The sequence below is a fragment of the Somniosus microcephalus genome, chromosome 4, assembly GCF_052327205.1.
Source record: "Somniosus microcephalus isolate GS21.2 chromosome 4, FLI_Smic_1.0, whole genome shotgun sequence".
Classification (NCBI taxonomy): Eukaryota; Metazoa; Chordata; class Chondrichthyes; order Squaliformes; family Somniosidae; genus Somniosus; species Somniosus microcephalus.
In genome coordinates, this window is record NC_140990.1 from 111,813,657 (window position 1) to 111,836,358 (window position 22,702).

At 48.3% G+C, this 22,702-nt stretch overlaps 1 pseudogene; it reads right to left on the reverse strand.

Annotated features, from left to right (window-relative positions):
• The window catches only part of LOC147119672 (uncharacterized), a 312,815-nt pseudogene that overhangs the window by 281,593 nt on the left and 8,520 nt on the right, over positions 1-22,702 (reverse strand).

Sequence of the window (22,702 nt, forward strand, 5' to 3'; positions counted from 1 at the left end):
TAATTTCATGAAAGGTCTTTAAAATTATGAAAGGTTTTGCTAGAGTAGATAGAGAGAGAGTGTTTCCACTTGTGGGGAAGAGCATAACTAGAGGCCATCAATATAAGATAGTCACCAAGAAATCAAATAGGGAATTCAGGAGAAACTTCTTTACCCAGAGAGTGGTGAGAATGTGGAACTCACTACCACAGGGAGTGGTTGAAGCGAATAGTATCGATACATTTAAGGGGAGGCTAGACAAGTATATGAGGGAGAAGGGAATAGAGGGTTATGCTGATAGAGTTAGATGGGGAAAGACGGGAGGAGGCTCGAGTGGAGCATAAACGCCGGCATGGACTGGTTGGGCAGAATGGTGTGTTTCTGTGCCGTATATCCTGTGTAATCCTATTTTCCAAGACACATTGCTCGAAGGGGAGGATAAATGACTCGCATCCAAACACAATTGTTACTTTTGTCTTCTTTGTAAAATCACATAGTCTGGGCATAAGTTGTTTGTGAAATTAAAATTGATTACATGGACAAGAAGTAATTGAATCAGGAAATGTATTTTATAATGATGTGCATTTTGAAATTGTACTTGGAACATCTCCTCATTAAAGACCACCCATTGTTCCATTACAGTTTTTCCTGTCAGTCTTTAGTTCCATTTTACCCTTGCTAGATCCTTTCGCATCCCATTGAAGTTAGCCCTATTCCACTCTAGATTGTTCCTTGCTCCTCTCCATTGCTAATCTAAATCTTATGATAGGATGATCACTCGTACCCAAGTGTTCTCCCACAGACACTTGGTCGACCTGGCCCACCTCATTCCACAGCACCAGATCCAGCGATGCCTCCTTCCTAGTTGGGCCAAGAACATACTGTTCCAGGAAATTCTCATGAACACATTTCAGAAATTCTATCCCCCTCCTTTCCCTTTACCCAAGTGTAAGCGAGGAAAATCTGGATGGTAAAACAGAACTAACAGACTCAGGTGTTACCCAGTTTATTACGAGTGCACATGGGAGAACCACCTCAGCCAACCCCAGCTGGAGGCTCCGTTCTCAGAGGAAAAGTGACAATACAGCTTAGTTTATACAGTTTATTAGACAACACCCACTTATTACTAATGGGGTGTATACATGGGAATATTGATACTTCATTGGTTTACATGGTTAATCAATCAACTACTAAGCCTGTCCTTCGAACTCGAGTACCCCCTGAATACATCAGTAAAAAGCTTATGGGCTGCAAAGGCATCATTCTAACTTCGCATTCATTAGCTTATCTCTTATTCTTGTTATCAAAATAGGGAGGCAGGCATCTTCAGCACGACATGGCCTTGCTGAACAAAGCCCTCGTCAAAAAGGGCCAGCTGACTATTCTCTAAGACCTGTCTGCAAAGGTCTCATCAATGTGCCTTTGTGCCTTATCTCTTTCAAGAGGCTTCCTCCAAACCTGTCCTCGGAGTAATTTACGAGCGGAGCTTTGGAATGTTCTTGGTCATCTACTTGTTAGTTTAAAAAGAGTTAATATAGCCAAGTATCCCATGGTGCTTTGCATTTCGTTTTCCAGCTAACAAGACTAAATGGTACCTTTCAGACAGTTTTATACCGGTTGAATATTGAGGACCCCTTTATATCTTTTAAACCAAATTTTATCCTAACAATCCCCTCTTTTGGCCCTTGGCTAAGCCCAAGGTAGCCAACCCCTATCCGTCACCTATATGCAGGATGCTGTACCTCATCTTAACCAGATTCCCTTCATGGTGGCCACCAGTCCGGGTGGAAGAGAGACAGAACATCTGAAAGTCCTATCAAACTATGATTGTCTCCCCTTTTATATGCACCTTACCCCGGTATATACTACTCCCGGTACCACTCCGACGTGTCCTTTGTTGAGATCAAAGAGGCACTGGGGACATTCTCACCCAGTCTCTGCTTTACTGCCTTAGCCAACCTTTTCATCCTCTGCCTATGACATTTATTACAGGCCATGAAAATCAAGAAGCACATTATAACAAACTGCACTACTACTAATACATGTGAGATTAATCTAATCCAAGGATGGATCTGTATATTCAGCCCCCAACTCCAAAGGTCATCCCACCAAGCGGTGACTTTAATTTGATCAATGTCATGCTTAATGTTTTTATTGTTCTGTTGTAGGTTATAATAAACCTTCTGGGAGAGGCATATCTCCATTTGCAATACTTTCAAGTGTTCGGGCAACAGGGGTATCGGATACCCAAATGTGTTCTGATAGTCTTTTAAGTCTTTCTTGATATCTTCAGAAACTTGTAAGGTGGTGAGGTTATGCTGGTGTATCTCCACCAATTCCTCGTGTCCAATCCGTACCGGGATTTCAGGAGTGAAGCAGAACTCTGAACTTGGAATATCACAAGTTAGATTGGCATATTTAAACATTTTCAAATTAGTTGTAACGCAATATTCACCCTTTCCGGCGTATGCCACTTGAGTGGTTTTTAAATCCGCCTCTAGGGCCTCCATGGTACAATTAATATCCTGATTGGTACCAGTATTGTTAAACCCACACTGTGCCTCTGGGCTGTGTCCAATACTATGTGGACATACAGTGATAGTGTGTGTAAGATTAGCGAAATTTTCATAAGTAATCACGCAAGAAGTCAGGGTTAATAAGACAGCTTTATTGACCAAAAGATGCTTGTACAGAGAAACCATTGATAAAAGGGCACACAAAATGGCCGCCAGACCTCGTGACCAGCTTCTGGGACCATTTGAATTTCTGTTACTGCAAGCCAGACAGGCTTGTGGATTGAGGACATTAAAGCCCGCGAAAAACCAGTTTCGGGAAACCGAAACTCATGGAACTGAGTATACATGTTGATTAGATTATAAGTACAGGACAGATTTGGGTAGCAGGATGAGGCCCATCAAGAAATGAGCGGACAATTGAATGAACACTTTAACCCATTTACTGTACAAAGAGAAGCCGTTTAACAGCCATCAAGGGCCATCTCCAGACCGATCAATATACAAGCCGAGTTACGGTGACAAAGCAAAGACATTATCGGCCCAGGAAGGCCAGTTAAGCTATCACCGACTCCCGTTATGAAGACAAAACACCCCTGCAGAGAGTTCTGCCCGCCAAAATTATTACAAAGACAGGACTATGATTTGGCGGGAGATAAGAATGTTCCAAAAAGGTATAACTGTGGATTGAAAAAAAGTCCAGGAGTAAGCTTCACTTTGGCTTCACTTCTTGGACGCTTCAAAAACGCTTCGGAACAGACTCCATCGGAACCAAGCAGCATTTCGGTTCGGACCGTGTTCGGTGCTCGGGCAGGCAAGGCCCGGCCATGACGAGAAGACGATGAGGGTGGCCCGGGTACTTTTGTCAGGAGATCATCGACGACCCAGGCCGAAGAAGAAGACACCCTGTGCTCCAGCTCTGCTTCAAATCAGAAGGACAATTATGACTGTATAAAGAAAGCTTTCTGGGACCAGCGTCCCGCCCCGAGGAAGACCATCGGGAGATCGACGACCCAGGCCGGAGAAGAAGTCACTCAAGGCCCGGCACTCCAGTGTCTCAACATCACATTGGTAATGGATTCACCCATGTGCATCCAGTTCTTAAAGTCACGTCGGTAACGGATTCATCCGTGGTGAGCACTCACCAAGGCTGTACCGGCTGCCTACATCGCAGGAGAACCAAGAGGAAAACAAGCTGCGCCAGAACTTTCCAAACCCACGTGACGACGGAAAGCTGTGTCGAAAGGCTGCAAACCACTTTTCGCAATTCTTAAAGTGGTGAGCATGATCCCGAGTTCCTCAAGTCGAAACTTAATTAGGTCTAGGGGAGGGGGTTAAGGGTAGTTGTAATGTGTTACCCCTTTTACGATGTGCCGTGTGTTCCCCATTTCCATAGAGTTAAGTTTATAGATGTGTGCATGCTTGTAGTTTCTTTAATCTGTGCATATGTCATGTATTTTATAATGTTGCAAACTGTTCAATAAAGGCATCCATTTCGTGCTATTCGACCTGGTCTATTGAGTTTTTCTGCACTACAGCTCCCTGCACCTAAGTCCAAGGTCGAGAACCGTAGGGGCGAGTGGGTCGAACTACTCATGGGTAATTATTGCAAGAAGCCTGGCAGGAGACCAGAGCAAGCACGAGAAACCCCCTACAGAGATGGTGCCCGCGGCAGGACCTTGGCAGCAGGAATGTAGTGTTTTAGATCAAGGTCTGAATAAACGAAATGTGATGGATGAGAGAATAGCGAATTATGTTTTTGGGAAGGTAAACCTTACAAAACAGTGGATATCTGACCTATTAAGAGATAGGCACCCGCTAGACGCAGCCATCAAGTGGACAGAAAGCAAAGAGCACAAAAGATCTGTAGAAAAAGCGGTCTGGCTAATGTGCTACAAGAAGCAAGTCCAGCTTTTGGACCAAGTCGTTGTAGCACAGACGGCCCAGATAAAAGGGTTACTAGCAGAAGTAGAGGAAAAGGTTGCGGGAGGAAAGAAACTGATTGAGTCGCTCAACGCGCTGAATCAGGAACGCCAATCCATAACCCATCGCCATGAGACCAAGATAGGTTACTTGGAGTGTCAGGTCATTGAGGCCAAGGCCAGTGAAGGTAGAATAAGGGACAGGTGTTTCCGCCTAGCTCAGCAGGTAGAGGCACAGGAGGAAAGTATTCTGGGAGCTAGGGCAGCATACAAGATGGCTATCGAGGATAGGTCTGAGAACGCCGACCATAGCACTTGCCAAAGGGAACTAGAGGACCTGAGAACGGCCCTAGCAAAGGCAAACGGCTTGGTGTGTCTCATAAACCCACCAGCGAGCCAGCTACTGTTAGCCAAGGAATCCAAAAGTCCGATTCCACAAGAGGCAGTTGTGGTACCAACCACCATGCCATCGGCACCTCCCAGCTATAGTGAGTCTTGGGATGAGGGGAAGGAAACGGTGAAGTTAGTCAAAGAGATTCCGGAGGTAGAGCAACCCCAGGTAGTAGTGTCTAAGCCAGTACCGCTGTGTCCCGTTCGACACCGGAGGTTCGGTCCAGGAAGTGACGATGGCGAGGACGGACCCCTCGTCAATCAGATCATAATGCCCCACAGCACACAACAGCTAAGGGCAATGATAAGCCACATCCCAAAACTCTCCGAGTCAGGAGATCCCTCCGTCCATTTTAGGGACGTGGAGCAGACCGCAGCAGTTAATGACTGCGACGGGAGAGAACAGTGTAAAATGCTGCTGTTCTCCCTGGACAGCTCGATACTCCAGTGTCTCTCTGACGAGAGCAAGGGAGGGCACGGGGAGTATGAGGACTTACGGGATGAGGTCCTGCAGGTTATGGGGGAAGATGATGGAAATCCGTTCCTCTGATTGGGTAGGACAGTACAGCTAAAGGGAGAGCCCCCACGGGTTTTCGCCAGAAATTTGTGGTCAGTGTATCGGCGCAGCTGCCCGGGCGGGCCGGCCCGGAACGGGCTGGACGATGGCCAAAGGGCTCATTGGCTCCGGTGCCTGGTCACCAATTGCTTGCCCCAGGTGAGGGAGCAGGCCAAAACATGGTTTGACCCCAATAACCCCCGCTCCATGGAAGAGTTAGTACTAGATCAGCTCACGATAGGTTACAGGAACAGCAGGAGTAAGGAAGTGCCTCCCCCGAAGGGAAAGGTGCATGAAGCGAGGCCTGCAGCTCCTGTTAAAAAGGAATGGCATCAGGAGGGGAATCGCCCTCCCCAAGCCAAGAGTAGTTGTTACGGGTGTGGGAAGGAGGGTCACTGGCGCCGGGACTGTAAAAATCCTTGGAAGGATTCAAAGGGAAAAGCTCCCTCAGCCCCAGCCCAAACGCCCGTCCGGGAGAAGGGAGCCGATGTGTCGATCCATCCCGATGCGATCGAGTCAGTTTTAGAGGCAATGCGGTCTCTAATGACCTCGCAGGGGAAGGTGGCAGTCGCCAACGGCCCTGTTGCTCCCCCAGCACAAACCGCAGAGCCCAAATGACTAAAGCCAGCGCAGCCCGTCTACCTGTGTCCGCTCCGTTATGATGCGTGGTGAAGACCCCTTGTGGAGATGGAGGTAGGGAAGGAAAAGGGTAGTTACCTGTTGGATACGGGGACATCATGTACCGTGATCCACACAGCTAAACCTTTTGCCTCACCTCTGTCTACCCAGGCTCCATTCTCAGTAGCGGGTTTCACAGGCAAAGAACAGGCTGGCGCATTCTCCATCCCGCTCTCCATTCATTTGGGAGCACTCCAAACCACATGGACGTGTATTCTGCTGAAGTGGAGCGAGGGGGGGGAGGGAAAGGCATCCTCTGGTCTGATTTCTTGGTGGAACACGGGATCCTCGTGGTCCTTAGAAATCACTGTCTCTGGGGAGCCGAGAATGGGTTAGGCAAGGTAGTCATGATCCCAGGGAAGGGAGAAAAAGGGGCCCTGTGCACCATGAAGCCGTCAGGAGGTTACGACCTCGAGCTTATGGTCGTGGATGTCCCAACGGACTTGCAAGCGTGTGTGTTGGACAATCTGACCGCATTTGCCACACAAAAACACGACTGTGGGAGGGTCACCGGGTTTGAGGTCAGCGTAGACGGGGACCCCATGATCCGACCCCAAAAGCAGTATAACTTCCCCGAGGAAGCAGAACCCGACATGGAGACAGCAATATCTTCATTGGTGCAGCAGGGCGTGTTGAGGCCGATAGCCACTCACGTGAACTCCCCTTTATGGCCGGTAAAGAAGCCGGACAATTCGTGGAGGGCCATGGTGGACTACAGAGTCCTCAACAGTAACATCGCAGCCTGCGCGCCCACGGTAGCAGCAGTTGCCAACCTAATAGGGAGTATTCCAGCATCCACTACCACGTTCACGGTGCTGGATATCTCGAACGGTTTTTGGTCCATTCCGTTGTGGCGGGAGGATCAGTACAAGTTTGCCTTTACTTTTAAAGTGCAACAGTACACTTGGAACTGCTTGCCACAGGGTTTCCACAACAGCCCCAGCATTTTCCATCAGTGCATGGCAGGAAGTTTAAAGTAATTTAGCCAGCCCAATCAGATAGTGCAGTATGTGGACGACTTGCTTCTGTTCACCGATTCAAGGGAGGAGTACGGCCCACTATTAGCCGAATTATTGGAGCTACTGGAAAGGAAGGGTTTTAAAGTAAACCCAAAGAAAGCACGGATCGGCCAGCAGGAGGTGAAATTCCTGGGTCTGGCCATCCGCGCTGGGGAAAGAGCCATAGATAAGGCTAGGCGGGAATCGGTGCAAGATTTGCCGATTCCTAACACAGTAACGGGTGTGAGGTCCTTTTGGGGACTGACCGGGTACTGCAGAGATTTCATCGAGGACTATGCAGCCACAGCAGCCCTGCTACTCCGACTCTTACACAAGGGAGTCGAGTGGTCTTGGGATGAGGGTTGTCAGGCAGCATTCGAGAAGTTGAAGAGGGACCTGCAGACCACGCCAGCCCTAGGGGCCATAGATGGGGGGGAGGAGTTTTTCTTGGAAGTAGCCGCCAGTGGAGACAGCCTGAGCGCCGTGCTGCTCCAGGAGCAACACGGCAAGCTGAGACTGGTGGTCTACTCCTCCAGGGTGCTTACGGATGTGGAGAGGAGTTTTTCCAATTGCGAACGGCATCTCCTGGCCACGCATTGGGCTGTGAACAGATCAGCGATCTTCACAGGAACCTCTCCCATCACTCTCCTCACCCACCACACACCCACAAAGATGCTTCTGGATGGAAGGATTAAGGATGGGACTGTAAGCAGCGCTCGGATTGCGTGCTGGACCCTCCTCCTTTCTCAGATGGATCTCAAAGTTCAAGGTCTTTGCGAGCCGAAGCTCACGGCCAACCTGGTATATCCCGGAACAGCCCATCGGTATTCCGTCGAAGGGGTATGGGAGGTCAACATAGGTTTACGGGCCGGGATACACCCCACAGGCCGCGAGATCTACGTAGATGGTTCTAGCACTGTATCTGCTGGCGAACGACTCACAGGGTGTGGAGTTTATGACCCCGCGGCAAACATTGCCCTGGCGATTAGGCTCCCCAGCACTATGAGCGCACAGCAGGCTGAACTGTCCGCGGTGGCGTACGTGGTTACCCACCCCGAGATCTTCCCAACCCCATACACGATTTGCTCGGACAGCATGTTCACATGCAATTCGTGTACGGAATACCTAGCCATTTGGTCTTGTCGCGGATACACCTCCGCAGACGGACGACCTTTAACAGTTAAGCCCTTGCTGGAAAAGATCCTGACAGCAGTGGGGGAGGAAGGGGAAGTGTTCATCCACAAGGTGAAGGCTCATTCCACCACAGAACCCCGCAGTCAGGGCAACCAGCAGGCGGATGCGCTAGCCAGGGAGGGTGCCCACAACGTCATTTTCTGGGACCCCTATGGACCCGGACCCGTGGCAGCGATCCGAGGCAGGAAGGGGACTCCAGGGAACACAGGGGTGACACCGCCCCTAGATCTAAAGACCGTCCAAACCCTGGATCCCGCCCTGAAAACAGTCCTCAATGCCATCACTGAGGGCAAGCAGGTAAAGGGTCCGTACAGTACGGCAGCCCTCTCCATCAAGGAAGGCATGTTGTTCCAAGAGAAACAGTGGGTTGTGCCGCAGCAGCACTGGAGGGAATTCCTTCAACTGGCCCATGAGGGTCCAGGGGCAGGACACCCCGGGCCTGAGGTTACCTGGCAACGGGTAGAGCAGGCGGGATGGTGGCCGGGACTTCGAGACGATGTCCGCGAGTTCTGTGCAAGCTGTCTTGTGTGTGCTGCAAACAACCCAGACCCCCAGAAAAGGAAGGTGCCCATGGGGCACATCAGGAGGGTAGAGGGACCATGGCAGTCGATACAGGTCGACTACATAGGGCCCCTGCCCACCGCCCAGGGAGGTTATAAGTACTGCCTTGTCCTGGTGGATGTGTTTACCAAGTGGGTAGAAGCCATCCCGTGTAGAACAGCTACGGCGCTGGGTACTGCCAAGATCTTGATCCGGGAAGCGTTCTCACGGTGGGGGCTCCCCCGGTTTGTGGAGTCCGACCAAGGGAGTCATTTCACCGGCCAAGTGATGCAGAACACCTTCATGCTCTTGGGCATTGAAGGGAAGTGGCACGTAGCGCACAATCCCCAATCATCCGGGATTGTTGAACGCATGAACCGGAACCTCAAGGAAAAGCTGAGGAAAGAGGCAATGGGCTCGCCCAAGAAATGGACAGAGATCCTGCCTCTAGTCCTCATGGGGATCCGGGCCAGCCAGTCCAAAAGTACGGGGTACTCCCCGCACGAGTTAATGACTGGGAGGATCATGCGAACTCCCACCCATGTACTAGCCCCGGTGCTCACTGAGGGCCAGCTCCAAGAGGTGAATCGGAACAAGTTCGTCCAAACCCTTTTGGAGTGCCTGAAACAGGTTTATGAGCAAGCGGCTGGGAACATGGGGAGACAGCATCAGGGCAATCGACTGTTGCTGGAACCCCGTAAGAAGCAAGTGTGGGAAGTCAGAGACCAGGTCATGGTTAGGAACTATGCCCGAGTAGGGAGTCTAGAACCACTGTACATGGGGCCCTACAGCATTGTAGACAAGGCCAGCCCCATGGTCTACGCAGTGAAGGTGCCCCAACGTACTAAATGGTTTCACATTAACCAGTGTAAACTGTTTAAGCCGGGTGCACAAGGGCCAAAAACCGGGGCCAGGTCTGAGGACAGAAATCCTCAGCCTGAGACAGGGTCACAGATCACACAGGCTGGAACTGTAGCCTGCGTGAGGGGAGGAGTCATCCCAATGGAGTGGAAGGTCTCCCCGTTGATCTGGGATTCGGACGAGGAAGAGCCCGAACAGCTCGACCCCGCCCCGGACCCGATCACGGAGGAGGAGGAGGAGTCAGAGGCCGAAGGTCCCGACCCCGACTCGAGATTAGGGGAGGTAGGGATTGGAGGCAGAGACTCACCACCTGTGGGGACAGGTGGAGGGGAGTCGGATGCCACAGATCCCGGCCCCGGGGGCGTGGAGCCTGAGGGAGGGGAGCCGGAGCCGGCAGCTGTGGTGGGACCACAGGCTGCGATGCTGAAGGTCCCGATCCCCGGTCCGTTAGCCCTGGGAGCATCGCCCAAGGCGCTCCCTCGTAGGTCGACCCGAACGCCTCAGCCTGTGAGGTCTTGGCCCGAGTCACCCACTCCCAGTAGACGCCGACTTCAGAAAGCCCAGGAAAGACACGATTCCCGTTCAGCAGCAGCGACAGGCTGCGGGGGATCAAAGCCGAAGGTCAGTGCAGCCCCGCCACAGGGGGCAGAACGCTGCAGCCCTCACAGGAATTACGTAGGCCACCCGAAGGAGGGCGGCGCTGTACATAAGTTTAGGTAATGATAAGTTAAGTTGAGTAATTTTAATGTTAGTTTAAGACATGTAAAGTTTAAGATGATGGGGTTGTTTTAAACGGTAGTTTTCGAAGTCTGCCCAGTGTGTGTGTATGTTTGGAAGCAGGGTCAGGGGACCCGAGCGTCCGTTTAATTAGGCCAGCACCTATAGGGAGCCTGGCTACATCATCTTATCGTTTTCAGAAACCAGGGATACAATGGAGAGGATTCTCGTGGTGCTCGCGGCGATCGGGTGCGGGTTGGCCTACCGAGGCCGCACCAAGGACGTCATCGTGTTCGGATGCTCCGGGGACACAGCCCCCATCGTGACGGATGGGACGGGGAAGTGAGAGGTTGAGGAAACCGCCACCTACTTCCACCAAGGGAGATGGCCAGGATGGCTGGGGTCGAATTCTACTGAATACTCCAGCAAATCCGGGTTTGCCTACCAAGAGACTTTGTTACTGTGCCCTCGGGTGAGGATCATTGCACCCAGAGTCAGCGTTACCGTGGGAAAGAGGATCTGTTTGGTGTGTAATGGGAACGTACCGCTAAGTAGATGGTGGTGGCTCCGAAAGCTGGGAAAGAATATGAAGAACTCTACAATCGAGTGGGAGCGACTGGGTAACAATACCCATCGGACAATTACAGGGACTCACGGACAATTACGTGTGTGTTGGGACAAATGGTGGGAACCAGATGAAGGGATATATGTCTGCATGTGGGGTTCGAAGCGCGTTTGCCCCAAAGGCATATCCATATTTTTCCAGAGGCAGTGGCAAGATGAAGGGAAAGGGATGAGGTGGGACGTCAGCACCCGGGCGTGCGGAGCCCCATTCTCCCCGATTCTGGTAAACGCCACTGAACTCATCACCCGCCCACGCAAGCCCCTGCCCACGATTCCAGTAGCACTAGCCCAGAAGGAAGGGTGCCCCACCACCACAAAGGGACCCGGGAATGGTTTAGTGTTGGTACCCACCAGTCAGATGCTGTACCAAGGGGTACACTATGCAGTGGCCTCAGTGATTTTAAACCTCACTGAGGTACGATTGCCGGAGTGGTGTCCCAAGGAAACGGAGCAATTGTACGAGGTTCTGTTAACCAGGATGTTCAGACAATTTTATGAATTTGACTTTGCCGACATCGACAAAGCCAAATTGTACACCACACCACAGGAAGTTTTGGATCGGGTAGGAAGGCAAAGAAGGGGTACTGTAAATGACATTTTCACTGCTTTTAGTACCGGGACATCTGTCGTCAATGCTCTAGACAACATGGAGCTGCAGACACAGGTTAATGGTCTAAAGGCCCAGTTAAAGAACATACTGACAAACGAAAATAAGGTAGTGGGCTCTGAGCTACATGAGGACCAGGCTGTGGTGTATGTGCCTTTAAGAGCAATTGTGGTGTATGTGCCTTTAAGAGCCCCAGGTGTGCGTAATGCCGGTAATTGCCACTTGGGCTATATAAGCCTGTGTATTGTGTGTATCCTTTAGAACCCCCCCCCAGACTTGCTTAGTAAATACCTATGAACCAACTCCTGTCTTCAGTGTCTTTATCTACACACGGACACTACAGTGGCGACGAAGTGGAAACGGACGTACCTGTAATTCGGCAGCACCTCAAGGACATCGATTCCTCCAGCGTCCAGAAGACTCAAGGAAGTTATAGAAACTGTGGTTTCACCAGCTGTCCAAGCTTGGTGGCAGGTACTGCGCTAATCCTTCCTGGGCGTCAGGCTGGGGCTCCAGCGTCGGGCTCTACAGCTGAGACAGGCAGCGAAATCGGAGGCAAGCAATAACGGACTGGGAGGGTGCACTCGGGAGACGGCCGGCGTGGCAAGCAGGTCAGCGTTCAGACCTCCGTCGGGAACGAGTCTCCAACAGTGAATAAACGGAAACCACAGTAAAACAGCGTTGTTATCGGTAGCAGCGGCGGGAAAGCGCAGGAAGCGCCATATCATTGCTACAGAGAAGAAGAAAAAAGCGCGGGAAGCGCTATATCTTTTTTTTGAAATACCTAAGTCTGGCAATATGGATGCTTTTGATAATGAAACAGAGCCTAACTTTGGCAATATTGATGTTTTTGATAACAAGATAGAGAATTGGACCACATATGTAGAAAGAGTGGAGGTGTTTTGCACCGCAAATGGAATAGAAGATGAAAAAAAAGCTTCAGTGCTTCTGGATCTAATGGGCGCAGAAACATACAAGCTGTTACGCAACTTAATCACTCCCGCCGAACCGATGGACAAGAATTTTGAGGAGATTGTTGATACCCTACACTGCCAATTCGAGGCAGATTCTCTGCAAGACAAATTCATCTGCGATCCCCTAAGTGTAGAAACACAAAAAAAGGTATCTTCTGGAAAAGATTTAACACTGGACAAGGCTTTCAGTGCAATAGGAGCAGCAAAGATACGACGAAGGCCACAGGACTTCGGCACCCATGAAATGACACGGGGTTTCAAGAGATGTTATCGCTGCAGCAGATCCAACCATGACCAGAGGGATTGCTGGTTCAAAGAAAAAGCATGCAGGCGATGCGGAAAGATGGGACACATTCCACATGTATGCCGATCTGAAAATAAAAAATCCACTAATGGGAAAAGAATCAATAAGGAAAAGCACAGAAAGGTACAAATGATGACGGATAGTAGCTCCAAATACCAGAAGAGCGATAGCGACTCCGGGAACAAGAGACTAAGCTCTCTCAAATTACATAATGTAATTGCCAATGAAGATTACCAGACCATTTGGGTTACCCTCATAATAGCAGGGTCCCCAGTTAAAATGGAGCTAGAGACAGGATCAGCTCTAACCGTAATAAATCGACGAGATTACGAGAGGCTATTTTCGCATATACCTCTAAAAGACACATCCATTATCTTAAAAACATATACGGGGCAGAAAGTATACCCCAAAGGAAAAATAAAGGTGCCTGTGGTATACAACGGCAAAGAAATACAAAAGTTGTATTTATACATTCTACAAGATGGTGGTCCACCGTTGTTGGGACGTGAATGGATAAGGAAGATACGTTTAGACTGGCACTCCATTCAGGCACTGACGGTGACCAGTAAGGAAAAAAACAAGGATGACATCATACCTGAACGATTAAAAGACATCTTGGCCAACGCCAAAGAAGTGTTTCAAGAGAAACTAGGAACCTTGAAAGGCATCACCGCCTCAATAAAAGTGGAAGATGCAGCAATTCCAAAAAATTTTAAGGCAAGACCGGTGCCATACGCAATACGTCCGGCAGTCGAGGCAGAGCTGGAGAATTTGGAAAAGGCAGGCGTATTATCCAAAATAGATTGGAGCAAATGGGCAACACCCATTGTTCCAGTCATGAAAAAAGCATTGAAAAATAACTCTGAGGAACAGAGAAAAATTTGCATCTGTGGGGACTTTAAGGTGACTGTAAACCCGGTCCTTCACATGGTACAGTATCCATAGAAGATATTTTCGCCTCACTATCCGGAGGAAAACGTTTCACAAAAATTTACTTGGCACAGGCATATCTACAGATGGAGGTTGAGGAGACCTCTAAAAAGTATCTCACAATAAACACACACAAAGGCCTGTACCAGTACAATCGACTGGTTTTTGGAGTAGCATCAGCTCCAGCTATCTGGCAAAGAGCTATGGAGCAAGTCCTGCAAGGGATTCCGGGGACTCAGTGTTACCTAGACGACATCCTTATAACAGGAGAAAACGACAACGAGCACCTTGCCAATTTGGAGCAGGTGCTCACTAGGCTGAAAGAACGGGGCCTACGAGCAAATCGCCCCAAGTGCGAATTTTTCCAAAATCAGATATCATATTGTGGCCACATAATTAATAAGGAAGGGTTGCATAAGTCACCTGAAAAAATTGAAGCAGTTATAAAAGCCCCAGCACCTGAAAATGTTTCACAATTGAGGTCATTCCTGGGATTAATAAATTACTATCATAAATTTTTACCGAACTTATCAACTATTCTACACCCTCTTAATGATCTTCTACACACAGGAGTGATTTGGAAATGGAACGAAGACTGTAAACGTGCCTTCCATAAATGTAAAGACTTAATCACATCCGAGAAAGTTTTGGCTCATTACAACCCATCACTACCAATCAGACTGGCGTGCGATGCATCCCCTTACGGCATCGGAGCGGTATTGTCCCATAGATTCCCTGATGGCTCGGAACGGCCGATAGCTTTTGCGTCACGCTCATTGAACTCAGCTGAGCGTAACTATTCCCAGATAGACAGGGAAGCACTCAGCCTGGTATGGGGAGTGAAGAAATTCAACCATTACCTACACGGACAAAAATTTACCTTGCTGACTGACCATCAACCCCTCATCTCCATATTCAACCCTAAGAAAGGTGTCCCCATTATGACGGCACAAAGACTACAGAGGTGGTCCTTTTTTCTAGGGGCACACCAATACAACATTGAATACAAAGGGTCAAAACAGCATGGGAATGCTGATGGTTTATCGCGCCTGCTGTTGCCAACGATAGAAGAGGCACCTACAGTAGACCCAGTAGAGATATTCCACTCTACCATAGTGGAATGTCTACCGGTGACAAATGCTGCCATTGAAAGGGAGACCAGAAATGACCCTACTCTCTCACGGGTCTAACAATGAAGGGATGGCCAGCACATGGCGAACCACTGTTGCCAGCATTCTCGCAAAGAAGAGAACAGCTGTCAGTGTGCCGAGGAACCTTGATGTGTGGATCCAGAGTGGTGATTCCACCCAAACTCCAGGATAAAGTGCTAAAGGAGCTTCACGAGGGGCATCTGGGTGGAGTGAAAATGAAGAACCTAGCTATGGTGTTTGTATCATGGCCAGGTATCGATGGAGACATCGAAGACATGATCAAGAGCTGCCTAGGATGCCAGAAGGTCCAAAATGCTCCGCCACAGGCCCCTCTACATCCATGGGAGTGGCCCTCATCTGCCTGGCAAAGGGTGCACATCGACTTTGCTGGTCCATTTATGGACTCAATGTTCTTAATCGCAGTTGATGCACACTCCAAGTGGCCGGAAGTAATAAAGATGTCCTCCACCACCAAGGAAAAAACCATCACAGTATTAAGGACCATATTTGCCAGGAATGGGCTGCCGGAACAGATATGTTCTGATAATGGACCGCAATTTGTGTCCGAAGAATTCAGAAAGTTCTTAAAGAACAATGGGGTAAAGCACTACACGTCCGCCCCATACCATCCCGCCACCAATGGATTGGCTGAAAGGTTTGTCCAGACCTTTAAGAAGGCCATAAAGGCCATGGGTAATGAAGACATAAAACTTCAGCACAAGGTGGATAACTTCTTATTTGCATATAGGAATGCAACACATATGGTTACAAACCAAACTCCCGCCATGATGTTCTACAATAGAAACCTAAGATGCCGGCTGGATTTGGTCAAGCCCAACATCCGAAGGGACGTGGAGAACCGGCAGTTTCAGGGCATGAATGAAAGGCCAACTAGGGCCTTCCAGATAGGCCAACCGTTTTTGGCCCGGGACTACCGTACCAAGAAATGGCAGCCTGGAACAATCTGCACATGACCAGGATCACTGATGTATACCGTGGACATCGGAGAAAGCATAATAAGGCGCCATGCTGACCAAATCATCAAGTCATCAGAAAAGGGACAACCTACACCACCACGCTATACATCTAACGATGAAGTAGAGATACCCATATCTACCTCCGATCCGGTGATACTGGAACCCGATGAACCCGACACTGGCCTTCAAGCCGAATCAGCCTTGCCAGAAGAACCTACTACACCACCAGAAACTACTACACCCCCGAGGCGTTATCCGGACCGAGTCAGGAAGCCCCCTGAGAGACTAACTTATAATTAATTAATACAGCAATGTATATTATTTTGCATATAACATGTAATTAATAATTACTTAAAATATGATGTACTAGTTAGCTAGAAGGGGAGGAATTGTGGTGTATGTGCCTTTAAGAGCAATTGTGGTGTATGTGCCTTTAAGAGCCCCAGGTGTGCGTAATGCCGGTAATTGCCACTTGGGCTATATAAGCCTGTGTATTGTGTATATCCTTTAGAACACCCCCCCCAGACTTGCTTAGTAAATACCTATGAACCAACTCCTGTCTTCAGTGTCTTTATCTACACACGGACACTAAACAGGCCATGACACTACATTTAAAAGAGATAATCGCTGAGCTGGAGAAACACGCTAGAACGGTAAATGCACTCATTCGGGAGGATCGGAGTGCGTCCGATCAGGCAGCACAGAACGAGGCTTGTGTGCTTTACGGGGCGTGGTTACTGGGCGAGGGCCGCAGTATTCTGGAGGATTTAACACAAGGTTTGGTCCCGAAATAACAACAGAAAATGCTGGAAAAACTCAGCAGGTCAGGCAACATCCGTGGAGAGAAATTTGAGTTGACGTTTCGGGTTGGACACTTCTTCAAAACTGGAAAGAAAAGAAACTACATCGGAGGCAGGGCTGCGATCGGACAAAAGAATAAAAGAAACAAAAGAAGTAAAAGAGATTAGAAGCTAGACGAAATGGTAATAGGCTGGGATTAGGTGTAAAGTGTACTGGCAGGGCAAAAGATAGCTGCCAGGTGTGAGAGAGAAACAAAAGGAAAGGGGGGGGGAAAGGAGTGGAACAATTACAAGAGAAAATGAAATGGGGGCCGAGCTTATGATCTGAAATTGTTGAACTCGATATTGAGTCCGGAAGGCTGCAGACTGCCTAATCGGAAGATGAGGTGCTGTTCCTCGAGTTTACGTTGAGCTTCCGTGAAACAATACAAGAGGCCAAGGACGGTGAGGTCCGAGTGGGAATGGAGTGGTGAATTAAAATGACAGGCGACCGGAAGCTCGGGGTCACCCTTACGGACTGAACGGAGGTGTTCCGCAAAGCAAAGGTTTGGTCCCGTCCTGGATCAGCAATAAGCACTTGCAAGCGCTCCACCCTTTTGAGAATGCATTAAGTCCGTGCCAGCTCAGACTAGCTGCAGAGGCGTACCCAGTCCCAGTGGACTGTGGACGCTCGAATCACACTTTCATGGGAATAGTGGTGAGGATGCCGGTGTTGGGTCCCACAGCAAAACCCGCCCCGGTATACAGGGTGGAGAACATTGGTGTCATTCAGGGGGGTGCGCACTTTCGTTACACAGTGGTCCCGCCTTATGTCATCAGATGGGAGCGTACGATGACAGGCACTGACCTCACGGGGTGTCGAAGCCGGGGAGCACACATCATCCTGTGTCCCCAGCACTTGAATGCCTTTTTAAAACCACAGTGCGGGTTCAGAGCCGCTAGCGCAAAGCCGGTAAATTGCACCATGGAGGCAATGGCAAAAGACCATGTGCCCCTGCAGGTGGCATATATCGGAGGTGGGACATACTGTGTTACCACTGCAGCGCCTCACTACCAACACGGACAGCACGGGTGGTGTCCGGTCAGTGACAGCAGTTTCTGTTACAAACCCAGGGCTGAAGTTCAAGTGGCACAACAGTGAATTGTCCCCATTCCTGTACCTTCCACTGTTCACCTCACTGTAAAAGAGAATTTCACAGATTTACAGCGATTCGTTGCTCATTTTGGTTATGTCATTCCCCCTCTCCCCGAACACCTCACCAAGATTTTAAAAGCCGTAATAGTTTCACAGAAGCATTTTTACACACTAGAGCAGAAGACATTGGAGATAGGCAAATACATATTAGACATAGTCACCCCACCATGGTGGGACCTGTTCACTAATATAGAGATCCCGCCCTGGATTAGAATAGCATCCCACATCCTAGTAGTGTGTCAGGTTCTGATCGTAATATATTTACTGTTTGTGCATTGCAAGAGAGGCAAACTCCTCCAGAGGCACGAGAACACAGGAGAATGGAGAGAACGCTATGTACGAGTGGGTGAAGAGACCCCTGCATAGGCTGCTAAGTATTAAAGGATAAAGCGTCCCTCCACTCCTGGCTTTGGTTACTATATGATTTAGAGTTATGAATACTGTTGTGTTGTAACCGTTGATTGGTTTTCTAATTTTGATTAACAAAATGTGTATGCAGGTGGTGTAAAGGGTATCGGCCCCTTCACATCTGAAAGATGAATGTGTTATAGTTTAAGGTAGTACTGCCTATGATTGTCCAACTGTACACAATGTAATTTTCTGAAATGGGAACTGCATGTGTCGTGGGGGTTATAGGTAGTTAATCACTAGGAATGTTTGGATGTGAGGAATCAGGGAAAATTTGCTCACCAAGGGTTATTGATACTTTAAGCAAGCTATCAGTATCACAGGAGGGACTGTAAGATTCGCGAAATTTTCATAAGTAATCACGCAAGAAGTCAGGGTTAATAAGACAGCTTTATTGACCAAAAGAAGTTTGTACAGAGAAACCTTTGATAAAAGGGCACACAAAATGGCCGCCAGACCTCGTGACCAGCTTCTGGGACCATTTGAATTTCTGTTACTGCAAGCCAGACAGGCTTGTGGATTGAGGACATTAAAGCCCGCGAAAAACCATGTTCGGGAAACCGAAACTCATGGAACTGAGTATACGTATTGATTAGATTATAAGTACAGGACAGATTTGGGTAGCAGGATGAGGCCCATCAAGAAATGAGCGGACAATTGAATGAACAATTTAACCCATTTACTGTACAAAGAGAAGCCGTTTAACAGCCATCAAGGGCCATCTCCAGACCGATCAATATACAAGCCGAGTTACGGTGACAAAGCAAAGACATTATCGGACCAGGAAGGCCAGTTAAGCTATCACCGACTCCCGTTATGAAGACAAAACACCCCTGCAGAGAGTTCTCCCGCCAAAATTATTACAAAGACAGGACTATGATTTGGCGGGAGATAAGAATGTTCCAAAAAGGTATAACTGTGGATTGAAAAAAAGTCCAGGAGTAAGCTTCACTTTGGCTTCACTTCTTGGACGCTTCAAAAACGCTTCGGGACAGACTCCATCAGAACCAAGCAGCATTTCGGTTCGGACCGTGTTCGGTGCTCGGGCAGGCAAGGCCCGGCCATGACGAGAAGACGATGAGGGTGGCCCGGGTACTTTTGTCAGGAGATCATCGACGACCCAGGCCGAAGAAGAAGACACCCTGTGCTCCAGCTCTGCTTCAAATCAGAAGGACAATTATGACTGTATAAAGAAAGCTTTTTGGGACCAGCGTCCCGCCCCGAGGAAGACCATCGGGAGATCGACGACCCAAGCCGGAGAAGAAGACACTCAGCGCCCGGCACTCCAGTGTCTCAACATCACATCGGTAATGGATTCACCCATGTGCATCCAGTTCTTAAAGTCACATCGGTAACAGATTCATCCGTGGTGAGCGCTCACCAAGGCTGTACCAGCTGCCTACATCGCAGGAGAACCAAGAGGAAAACAAGCTGCGCCAGAACTTTCCAAACCCACGTGACGGCGGAAAGCTGTGTCGAAGGGCTGCAAACCCCTTTTCGCAATTCTTAAAGTGGTGAGCATGATCCCGAGTTCCTCAAGTCGAAACTTAGTTAGGTCTAGGGGAGGGGGTTAAAGGTAGTTGTAATGTGTTACCCCTTTCACGATGTGCCGTGTGTTCCCCATTTCCATAGAGTTAAGTTTATAGATGTGTGCATGCTTGTAGTTTCTTTAATCTGTGCATATGTCATGTATTTTATAATGTTGCAAACTGTTCAATAAAGGCATCCATTTTGTGCTATTCGACCTGGTCTATTGAGTTTTTCTGCACTACAGCTCCCTGCACCTAAGTCCAAGGTCGAGAACCGTAGGGGCGAGTGGGTCGAACCACTCACGGGTAATTATTGCAAGAAGCCTGGCAGGAGACCAGAGCAAGCAAGAGAAACCCCCTACACGTGTCGAGTAACACATCCCTCCAATTTTGTTCCAGCCAAATTCCCTTTAATCTTTACAGCATATGGTAACATATTGTGATGGGATATGTGCATTCCGTCCTTCACGACCCCAATATTCTGGATTCGGTACACCCCTCGTCCTTGGGCCTCGGGTGCCGTTACCGGTATTACCAATACCAACCCTAGGAGCCCTCCCCCGTCAGGTTCACATTCGACTTGTGTGGGGTTCACCCGAACCATTGCTCTCAACTGGCAATCCGTCAAGCTCCTGCCTGCCACTGCCCGTTTAGATGTACCACCCCCCTTGTGCCCACCAGTCAGGTTCATCCGTAATTGTTGATTTGTTATCCATAAGGGTACTTCCCCTGCCTGTATCACAGAATCACAGAATTACAGAAACCCCACAATGCAGATAGAGGCCATTTCGGCCCATCGAGCCTGCACCAACACATATCCCACCCTATCCCCGTAACCCCACATATTTAATCCCCCTAACACTAAGGGTCAATTTATCATAGCCAATCAACCTAACCCGCACATTTCTCGGGTTTGTTCCACAATCCAGCTACCATATGTGCTACATATGTCATTAGCAGCTGCCTGCTGAGATGCATTGTATTCTTCCTTTATTAATTTATTAATGGTTTGGGCATGTGTTTCTAGCACTGTAGCTATCTTTTACAAATGTAAGTTCAGCGTTTGATCCTCAGTTAATTCTTTATCTGTATTTTCACTTGTCTTTTGTAATACAGCTTTAATGCGAGGCCCTCGGTCTCTAACCTTTTGATCCAGTGTCGCCAAATCAATAGTATTAACAACTGAGGTACCCACATTAAAGGCAGTTGCTGCATCATTTATCACAGACCTTTTACGTCTCCATATCTGTCTATCTCTTTTACGGTGCCCACCTCCATTCCATGTCGCACCTTGTTTTAACACTTGAGTTAGGTGGTGTTAATATAATTGTTGAGTTTTCTTAGAACACCACCTAGGTAAGGCCATATCTGTCAAATCTAGCACTACCGGTACAAGCTCATGTTGCACATTATCATACAATTAGTTTACAAGATAACTTCCATTTATCAAATCATAATTTTCCTTCCATCACTTGGGGAAATATTAACTTAACATTAAGAAACTTAAATTTAATAATGTCCAATATCTTTAAATTTCACACTAAAGTTGTTGCTTGGTGAACTTAAACAGCAGTCAGTGGAAAGGGTTAACTCCTTTGCAGGCTTTTGAAGGTGGAGCAAAACTTTATCAGCCTTACGCAATTGCGTCACTACACGTAAATAAAAAAAAAACTTTCCCGATCGAAAAAGACAGTTGTGTTTTCACACTTTAACTAAACGCGAACACCTGGGCTTCATTGGTCAGATTCCCTTTCTCAGCTGCCCGCTTGGCTGCCTTGTCTGCCCATGCATTGCCCTGTTTCTTGGATTGCTTTAATGTACGGTTCATGCGTTCCACCATGCCCGAACTTTGCGGACGATAGGGTATGTTGAACTTTTGTTTAATTCCCATTAGTTTACATATATCCTTCCGTATTTTGCCCGTGAAGTGCGTTCCTTGGTCGGAATCTATTTGTAAGGGCACCCCCCTTTGATCAAATCCTGTATAGGCTGGGCCATTTCTGCATATTCTAGGATAAAGTTCTGGCAATTATTAAACAGCCCTAATACCTACTTGACACCCCTCCCCTCTCTGGCGCGGTCCCTTCCTGCTGCCATCTCTAGCTGCTTGTAAGTACGGGACTGTGAGAAATCAAAGCACGCAGCCAGTGATTGCGTGCAGCTCCTGCTAGCTTTCCGCTTGGTCCTAGTGCCCCTCCCATCTGTCTTCGGGCATTTGTCTCTTCCCTTGTGTTATTATGTATCCTAGGTAGATTACTTCATCCTTCCCTACCTGTACCTTTCTAGGGTTTAACTTTAGTCCCGCATTCTGTAGGGCTCCCAGTACCATAGTCAATCAAATATTGTAGAGGGACCTGCCACTGTCGGATGTTCTTGCGGAGCGGAGTTATCTTATTCAATTTGGACTACACCAATTTACACCCCGTGGCCACAATGAAAGTCTGGTTTTAATAGGTTAATTTACCTCATAACTCCAATTCAATCCAAACCAATCCCCCTTTCAACCAACCAGTATCACTTGGAAAAGAAAGAAGGAAGCCATTTCAACAAAGAAACAATCACTCATGCCCTGCAAACATTCACATTCAAATTCATTTTCTTCCAGGCACACCGGCAACTGTAACGTCAAGGCCGAAGCCCATCCTTTGCATCAACAATGAACCGACAAAACAAAACAAAATAGCACATGCTTGCAGAAAACAGTAAATTACGTCATATTTCTTATTGTCCTTTCTTCAGATGTCTTTCCAAAATACTATAAAAACATTGAATATAACTGGAGAAAAATTCGTTTTTCAACATTTAAACAAATCAAATCAAACTGCTTTGGAAGATTTCACCATAGCAACCGCAAC